This window comes from Myotis brandtii, unplaced genomic scaffold (assembly GCF_000412655.1).
Source record: "Myotis brandtii unplaced genomic scaffold, ASM41265v1 scaffold61, whole genome shotgun sequence".
Lineage (NCBI taxonomy): Eukaryota > Metazoa > Chordata > Mammalia > Chiroptera > Vespertilionidae > Myotis > Myotis brandtii.
The window spans coordinates 772705-781674 of NW_005370318.1; the positions used below are offsets into that span (position 1 = coordinate 772705).

The 8970-nt window shown below is 44.0% G+C and overlaps 1 pseudogene; it reads left to right on the forward strand.

Moving 5' to 3' along the window:
• The first annotated feature begins 431 nt into the window (after nt 1–431).
• LOC102240789 lies at nt 432–3581 on the forward strand (annotated as a pseudogene).
• Nucleotides 3582–8970: the final 5389 nt, after the last annotated feature.

Sequence of the window (8970 nt, forward strand, 5' to 3'; positions counted from 1 at the left end):
GAGCCGGCACCCACTAATATTTTGTGTCCCTCTTCACTGGCTGCTGTCATCTTAAGCCGCCAAAAGCCTGTATTTGAAGAGAAACCCGTGTCCTGAAGGCCGCGTGGGCACCGTTTGGTTGGCTCTTTAAGATTTTTTTGTAATTTAGAGGGAAGTCCCCATTTTCATACATTTGTTTTGGAAATTTGGAGCTTCAGACCAGGACAGCTGAAAATTACAAACTCCCCAGGAGGGCCATATTGTTTTTGAGAGCCTTTTGTCTACGTCCTGGAGCCAGCTGCGCTTAACTCCGAGCTCCGAGTGCCCTCCTGTTGCCGAGCCTGCGCCAGCTTCTGTGGGCCAGCGCGGCCCGGCTCCGGGAAGATCCCCTTTTGTCCTGTGTGGTCCTGTAAGAAGTCCGGGCCTTGGGGTGGTGGGGGCTGGGGAGATGAACGCTGCCGCCGCAGCTATTCCCTGGCCTCCCTGTACGTGGCTGCCTGCACTCCGAGGTCACCGAGGCCGGGCTGTATGCACAGTTCAGCCCTGCGGGCCCTGTGCTGTCCACCCAGGTCTGCCGCCCCCAGGGTTACACCTACGTCAGCTTCCAGCCCCTGACGCTGAGCACCCGCGTCAGCTTCCAGCCCCTGACGCTGAGCGGGCCTTGAATACTATGAACTTGGATGTGGTTACGGGAAAGCCAGTCCGCAACATGAGGGATTCCTCTTAGAGAAAATCTGGTGTGGGAAAGATCTTCATCAAGAACTTGGACAAATTGATAGACGGCAAGGCACTTAGTGGTACTTTTTCTGCTTTTGGACATTGTTAGGGTGAACTACCCCAATCTCTCCTGCTTGGACATGCTTTCTGGAATACGTACGGTTATAAGCCTTTTCCCCTAGCTTGGGGCAGAGGGCCTGCATCTGCAGAAGCAAGATAAGAATCCTCTCTGCCTGACTGACCAGTGCACTCTCCTCCCTTGACTGACTGGTGCCCTCCCTTCCACTTGACCAACTTGCGCACTCACAGCCTGACCCTACAAGGCATACTTTTACACTATATAAGAGAACCTAGCCATCCCCTTGCGGCTGACACCAACGCACTGGTCTCAGCCCCGCTGTGAGAGTGGGCAATGAAATTGCTTAAACTCTCACGTCTCTTGGCCTGGCTCCTTTCAGAGCGGACCTAACAAAAACATTCTGTCCTGCAAGGTGATGTGTGATGTGGAGACCCGCTCCCAAGGAGTCCCGCAGGGTAGAGGTGGCATGGGATGAAAGAAATGCAAGAGACCGGGGTTAGGAGGACTGGCACAAGGCACCAGCACCAGCAACTTTATTTTTTACACACACTGTTTTATAGCTAAGCTGTGGCTGGTCATGCATCATAGATCACTGCTAGGGCTTGGCCTATCATAGGGAAGTAGCAGATCATTACAAGCTGGGCAAGACTGGGCGAGCTTTGTCTAGTTCCATCTATGTTTGACAGTTGCTATGACAAACAGTTGCTATGACAAAATGTCTGCTTGCCTAGACCACAAGAACTGGGGTGCAAGCCAAGTTCATGTCCTTCACATGACTTGGAGTGGGGTCAGGCCTTTCCTGGACCCTCACTGTCTCTTAAGTGTGATGAGAATGGCTTATGAGAAGGGTTATGTCTTTGTTCACTTTGAGACCCAAGAGGCTGCAGACAAAGCCATCAACAAGATGAACGGCATGCGCCCAATGACCGCCCAAGTGTTTGTGGGCAGATGCAAGTCTGGAAAAGAGCAGGAAGGCAAGCTTGAAGCCAAAGCCAAGTTCACCAATGTGTATATCAAAAACTTTGGGGAAGGAGTGGATGAAGAGAGTATGAAAGAGCTGTTCAGCCAGTTTGGTAAGACCCTAAGTGTCAAGGTGATGAGAGATTCCAGTGGGAAATCCAAAGGCTTTGTGAATTACAGAAAACATGAGGATGCCAATAAGGCTGTAGAAGAAATGAATGGAAAAGAAATAAATGGGAAAGTCATTTCTGTAGGCTGTGCACGGAAGACAGTGCAACAGCAGGCTGAGTTAAAATGGAAATTTGAACAGCTGAAGCAAGAGAGAATTAGTCGATATCAGGGGGTGAATCTCTATATTAAGAACTTGGGCCAAAACCGGTTTGGCTCAGTGGATAGAGCATCAGCCTGCGGACTGAAAGGTCCCAGGTTCGATTCCGGTCAAGGGCATGTACCTTGGTTGCGGGCACATCTCCAGTAGGAGGTGTGCAGGAGGCAGCTGGTCGATGTTTCTCTCTCATCGATGTTTCTAACTCTCTATCCCTCTCCCTTCCTCTCTGTAAAAAATCAATAAAATATATTTAAATTAAAAAAAAGAACTTGGATGACACCATTGGCGATGAGAAGTTAAGGAAAGAGTTTTCTCCTTTCAGATCCATCACCAGTGCTAAGGTAATGCTGGAGGATGGGAGAAGCAAAGGGTTTGGCTCTGTCTGCTTCTCATCTCCTGAGGAGGCAACCAAAGCAGTCACTTAGATGAATGGAGGCATCATGGGCTCCAAACCACTGTATGTCACCCTGGCCCAGAAGAAGGAAGAACAAAAGGCTCACCTGACCAACCAGTATATGCTGCGGGTGGCCGGAATGAGGGCACTTCCTGCTGATGCCATCTTAAATCAGTTCCAGCCTGCACCTGGTGGCTACTTTCTGCCAGCAATTCCACAGACTCAGGGAAGACCTCCATATTACACACCTAACCAGTTAGCACAGATGAGACCTAATCCACACTGGCAGCAAGGTGGGAGACCTCAAGGCTTCAAGGTATGCCAGGTGCTACCAGGATATGCCAGCCTGGCCCTCGTCCAACTCTTGCCATCTGGCTCCAACTGCTCAGAGAGTTGGACCACTTGGCTATGGACTTTGGTGGTGCTGGTGCCGCCCAGCAAGGGCTGACTGACAGGTGCCAGTCTGGAGGTGTTCCCAGAGCTGTACAGAACTTAGCACTTCACGCTGCTGTGGCTACTGCTGCTCCTCAGACTATGGCATCTTCTAAGTATGCCTCCCGTTTCTGCAGCCCTCACCTTGCCATATTGCCTCTGCAGGCACCCCAGCCTGGGGTCCATGTGCAGGGGCAGTAGCCCCTGACCGCCTCCATGCTGGCCGCAGCATCCCCCCAGGACAAAAGCAGATGCTGAGAGAATGTCTGTTCCCACTCATCGTTTGAATCTGGCTGGAGAGATTACCGGAGTACTTCTAGAGATCGGCAACTCCGAGCTGCTGCACCAGGGGGATGAAGCTGTGACGGTTCTACAGGCTCATCATGCCAAGAAAGAAGCTGCCCGGAAGTTGGGCACTGTTGCTGCTGCTACCTCCTAAGCAAGGAAAACATGATTCAAACGCCAAATAACCCCTCATGGAATTCAGCTCAGGATTTGAAGACTTCCTAGCTTGTCCTATGAACCTCAACACCAAGAACCACAAATTGCAAATTTAATGGGTCATTTTATATCAAAAGGTCAATTATGAAGCACCTGGAATTTTTCAATTGAAAGAATATATTATCTGCTATTCAGCTATGGCCCAGTGTTGTTGTTTTTTTTTTTCCATTGTGGGTTTTGATCCCCCCGCCCCCCCGCCCCCCGCAAAAAAAAAAAATGGTTTTATTTGATGTACCCAAGTCTTAAGCTTCTCAATAAAGAAAAATATCTCCATAAGAAAAAGGAGTGGCTCTGCTGTTTTTGTATATTGAACTTTTACACATGAACTTTAGAATTATTTTATCAGGTTGAAGAGACTGACATCTTCACAATACTGAATCATCCAATTCATGATAGACAAATATCTTTTTATTTATGTACATCTTCTTTAGTGTCTGTCAGAATTGTATATATTTTTCTCTAGAAATCTTGCACAGCCTGGCCGGCATGGCTCAGTGGTTGAGTGTCGACCTATGAACCAGGAGGTCATGGTTTGATTCTGGTCAGGGCAGATGCCCGGGTTGTGGGCTCGATCCCCAGTGGGGGGCATGCAGGAGGCAGACAATTGATGATTTTCTCTCATCATTGATATTTCTATCTCCCTTATTCTCTGAAATCAATAAAAATATATATATTAAAAAAGAATCTTGCCCAGCCTTTGTTATATTTTCCCCAGGTCCTTCATATTTTGAAATAGTATTTAAAATTGTATTTAAAAGACATTTCATGTGCTAACTCAGTGGTCGGCAAACTCATTAGTCAACAGAGCCAAATATCAACAGTACAACAATTGAAATTTCTTTTGAGAGCCAAATTTTTTAAACTTAATTAGGGTACTCCTAAGTCTTAGGAAGAGCGACACTCAAGGGGCCAAAGAGCTGCATGTGGCTCTCGAACCACAGTTTGCCGACCACGGTGCTGATTATTGCTGGTATATAGAAATGCTGATAATTTTGTTGCATTGACTTTTTATCTAGAAGCCTTAACAAACATTCATTCTAATAATTATTTAGAAGACTAATGCCTGGTGCATGAATTTGTGCATGGGTGGGGTCCAGCCGGCCCGCCCTGATGGGGGCCCATTGGGCTGGGCCAGCCAGGGAGAGGGGCCACGGGAAGTTTGCTGGTTGGCCCCGTCCCCAATTGGGGTGTTGAGGGCCAATCAGGGGTGAGGTCGGCCGGGGTGCAGGTCAATTGGGGCCCAGATCAGGCTGGTTGCCTGCTGCAGTGCACATCATAGCCACCGGTTGTTCCAGTCATTCTGGTCGTTCCGCCATTCCAGTCACTGGGCTTTTATATATATATAGTGCAGGTCAATTGGGGCCCGGATCAGGCTGGTTGCCTGCTGCAGTGCATATCATAGCCACCAGTTGTTCCAGTCACTGGGCTTTTATATATATAGATTCTGTTGGATTTCCTATATGCATGGTCATATTGCTAGTAGATAGTGACAGTTTTATTTCTTCCTTTCTAATTTTTATAGTTTTTTTGTAACTATTGTTATCACTACAACCTCTAGAACAATGTTGAAGAGAAATGATAGAAAATATAGAGTATTCTTATCATTTTCCTTGTTTAAAAAGGAAAGCTTTCAGTTTTTTACCATTAAATATGATGTTTTTTGTATGTTTTTAAAATAGATACCCTTTATAAGCCTTTTTTCAGATTAAGGAGGATTCCTTTTATTCTTAGTTTCCTGAGTCTTAAAAAAATTAATTTATTTTCTAATCACAGGTGATATCTATTAGCTTCCAGTATATAACACAGTGATTAGACATGTATATACCTTATGAAGTGATTACCCCAATAAGGCTAGTATCCATCTGACACCATACATGGTTACTACAATATTATTGACTATATTCCCTATAGTTTGCTAAGCTTTTATAGTAAATGTTTTGAGTTTTTCAATTCTTTATCATTATCTAATGAAATGATATCATTTTCCATATTTAATTTGTTAATGTGGCAAATGCATTAAGTTTCTAGTGTTAAGCTCACTGTGGAGATAAAACAACTTCGTATGAGTTATTACATATATTTTACTCTTCTGCTGTTTTTCTCTAGACCTCTTCAAATCCTTCCCACTCCTTCAAAGCCCTGCTTAGATACCACCTCCTTCTGAAAGCCTTCCCTGATGCGCCCAACTAGAAGTGACCTCTCACTGTTTTCAAAAAACCAATATAAAATTTTGTCTCCCATGGTAGCTACATTGTCACATTCTATCCCCGTATCTTCTCTTCTGGACTATAAACTCCTTCAGGGCATCGTTGTGCTGTCTACTCAGCCCACTCCCTCCTCCCAGGCCCCAGAGTAGAAGTGATATAGGCCAGGGCCATGGGCTCTGGGGTAAAGCTGTCCCAGTTCACATCTCAGCTCTGCCATGTGCTAGTTGTGGATTTAGAGCATGCCACTTGGCCTCTCCGAGCCCATCAGACCAGACTATGAGACTGTCTGTGGTCACTTCTTGATTCTATACTTTTGCCTGAATATACCCAGGATGGCTAAATTTCTCTAGGCAGATGTGGCCACAGATCCAAGTTCACTTGGAACATGAGCATTATAACACATGTTCTGGGGCTCTGACCAAGGAATCAGTCCTCTAAATGTTTACATAAGCTGTGGTCAGGGGAAATGAAAGCATTTCTACAAAGCAGTAGAGGGGAAGTTTCCCATGGATAAACTAGTTATTTTTTGGCAGTCCCAAAATATGTAGCATGCAAACTTGGCTCTGGGAGTTGGGGGAATCCACTTGAACCGCACGATCCCCAGATGCTAGGAAAGGGATTCTCAGATATTTCCCTGCTGAAAGTAGTCAAGAGTACTCAGTTAAAGGGGAACTACTAGTAAAGTGCCTTGGCTTCCAGCTTCAGTGAATTCAACTTTCTGCTCTGACTTTCCAGCGAAAAAGAAGGGGATATTGAATGTAGAATCATGAGAAGATAAATCATGAGAAGGCATTGCAGAAGTCAGATTTCCACCTCTTTTAAAATTCTGTATTTGACTTTTATTCACACTTGTCATTAATTTCATCAATGCAGTCGTTATAGATTGGGTCCAAATCTTGGCTCTACCATTTATTCAGTGTGAGATGCTGGTTATTACTAAGCCTCCCTTCAGTTTTTAAAATCTGGGCTTCAATTTTTTAAATCTGTAAAATGCTGTCTCATAAAGTTTTGGAAAGGATTAATGGTGTTGATATATGTGAAGTACTAAGAACAGTGCCTAGAACATAGTAAAGACTATATAAATGCTTGCTATTATTGATACATTTTGGCCATTTTCTTATTAGCATTACTGATACGATTCATTTGGAAATAGTCAAATTTCACTTGTAATGTTGTCCGACCATTTTGTTCTGCTTTATGATTGTTTCTAGGGGAAAATTTCTGCAGTGAATGTATGTTGAATTCTGTTTTCTGATTTTATTTTGCAATAATTCTGTTATTATTTTCCTTGTGCTGAGAGATAGTCCCATGCTCTCATTTTCCAGATATGGAAACTGAAACCTCCAAAAGGAAAGTGACTCCTAAAATCATACAGAGAAAGTGGCTAAACCTATAATAGAACCTAGGGCTTCTGACCACTAGTCCAAGGCTTGTTCCACTCAGCACAGAGTCCAAGAGTATTGACCTTGGGAATTGATACAATCTGTGCATCCTCCAAACCGTATTGACCCATAGGAAGACTTGAACACTCTGATTCCAAGTATTCACCAATAGATGTCTTTCTATCAAAATTTCAAGCACTTCCAAGGAAAAGACTGTGGCTTGACTACTTTGGAATCTTTGCTGTGTGTTCAGCCCTATGTGTCAAATTCTGAGGGCAGGAATTATTGCCCACAAAACCTTGGATTTCTAAGGACAGATGCTCAGTAAATAGAAGTAATAAATGCACTCCCCCCATTTTTTAAAAATAAGAATAAATGGGCAGGGAAGAGAATATTTATCAAGAATTTAATATGTGCCAGTCACAGTACTGAGAATTTTGACTACTGTGCCATTTAATCCCCAGAAAACTTTTATGTTATTGTCAATTTCCACATCTCAAATCAGGAAATTAAGGTGTAGAGAGGCAATTGACGTTGAGTCTCTTCATAAGTAAATGTTCAAGTCTGACTCTTCTCTGGTGGACTACAACCTTCTAGAATCCAATATAGTAAACAGAGTGAGAGGTGAAGTCAGGAAGAAAGAGTCCTAATGCTTTCCAGAGAGTAAAACAATATTTTTTTCTCATGAGGTAACTATGAAACGAACCACATAAACTGTGAAAATGTAAGTCATGGTTGTATTTGTTCTGTGAAGTTTGAAAAGTGCATATTTTCATCAAGCTAGAAAAAGAAAAATAATGAGTATTTCAATCTTGCACATAAAAAGAGACCTGTCATTACCAAGCAACCTGGCTCCACTCTCCCAGCAAAAATCTTAACCATACTAGAGTTTTGAATGGGAGACAAAAAGACAAGCTAAGGACTCATATGGAGAACCATTAGGCCCGGGTGAGTTTCACAGCAGGGAAAGGCCAGACCTGAAACCTGTGCTAGGCTGAACAATGGCTCCCTAAAGATAACTAGGTCCTAATCTCTAGACACTGTGAATGTTACCTTATTTGGAAAAGGGGTCTTTCCAGAGGTGATTAAGGATCTTGAGGAGAGATTGTCCTATATTATCCATGTGGGCCCAAAATGCAATCACAGGTGTCCTTGTAAGAGAGGGGCAGAGGGAGATGTGACACCCATACCCACAGAGGAGAAGGTGGACATCGGAGCGATGCACCCTGAACAGGCCAAGGGATGCCAGCAGCATTTTCTTCTCCAGGAGGAGCTGGAGAGGCCGGGCCAGATTCTCCCCTGGAATCTCCAAAGGGAGTGTGGCCCTGCCAGCATCTCGAATGTGGCCAGTGAAACAGATTTTAGACTTCTGGCCTCCAAAACTATGAAAAAATAAATTTCTGTTGTTTAAGCCACCAAGTTTGTAGTAATTTGTAACAGTAGCACAGGAAACTAATACAGTGCCCTGTGTTATCTAAGTCTCAGTTTCCCATCCATTTGGCACCTTCAAGAAGAGTTTCCAAAAACATCCTAATATTTTTTTAGTACCTCTTCTGCCAGGCACTATGACAAACACTTCACATGCAATAGCTAACTAACTAAATCCTCATAATACCATTAGGTAGATAATAGTATTATTCCTATTTCACAAATAGGAATGAGGCTCCGAAGAAAAACTGGTGGGGCCACACTCCTAATAGGTGATGGAGCTAGTATTCTGTTGTAGTGTACCCCACGAATCACACAAGGACTCCTCAAGAAGTCGAATTAAGGAGTCACATTTATTTCGAAGCCGGGACTATGAGGGGGCTATGCTCTCCAAATCTCGTAGTGCTAAGATGGCCGCAACACCAGATTTATATAGGCAAAAATCACAAAGGTATTGATTACATCTCGGGGTTTGGAATGAGGAACCTGGTTTGCAAAAAAGCAGTTTGTTACAGAAGCTAGATTGAGCCGATTAGTTATCTACAAAGATTAATTATAGTTTC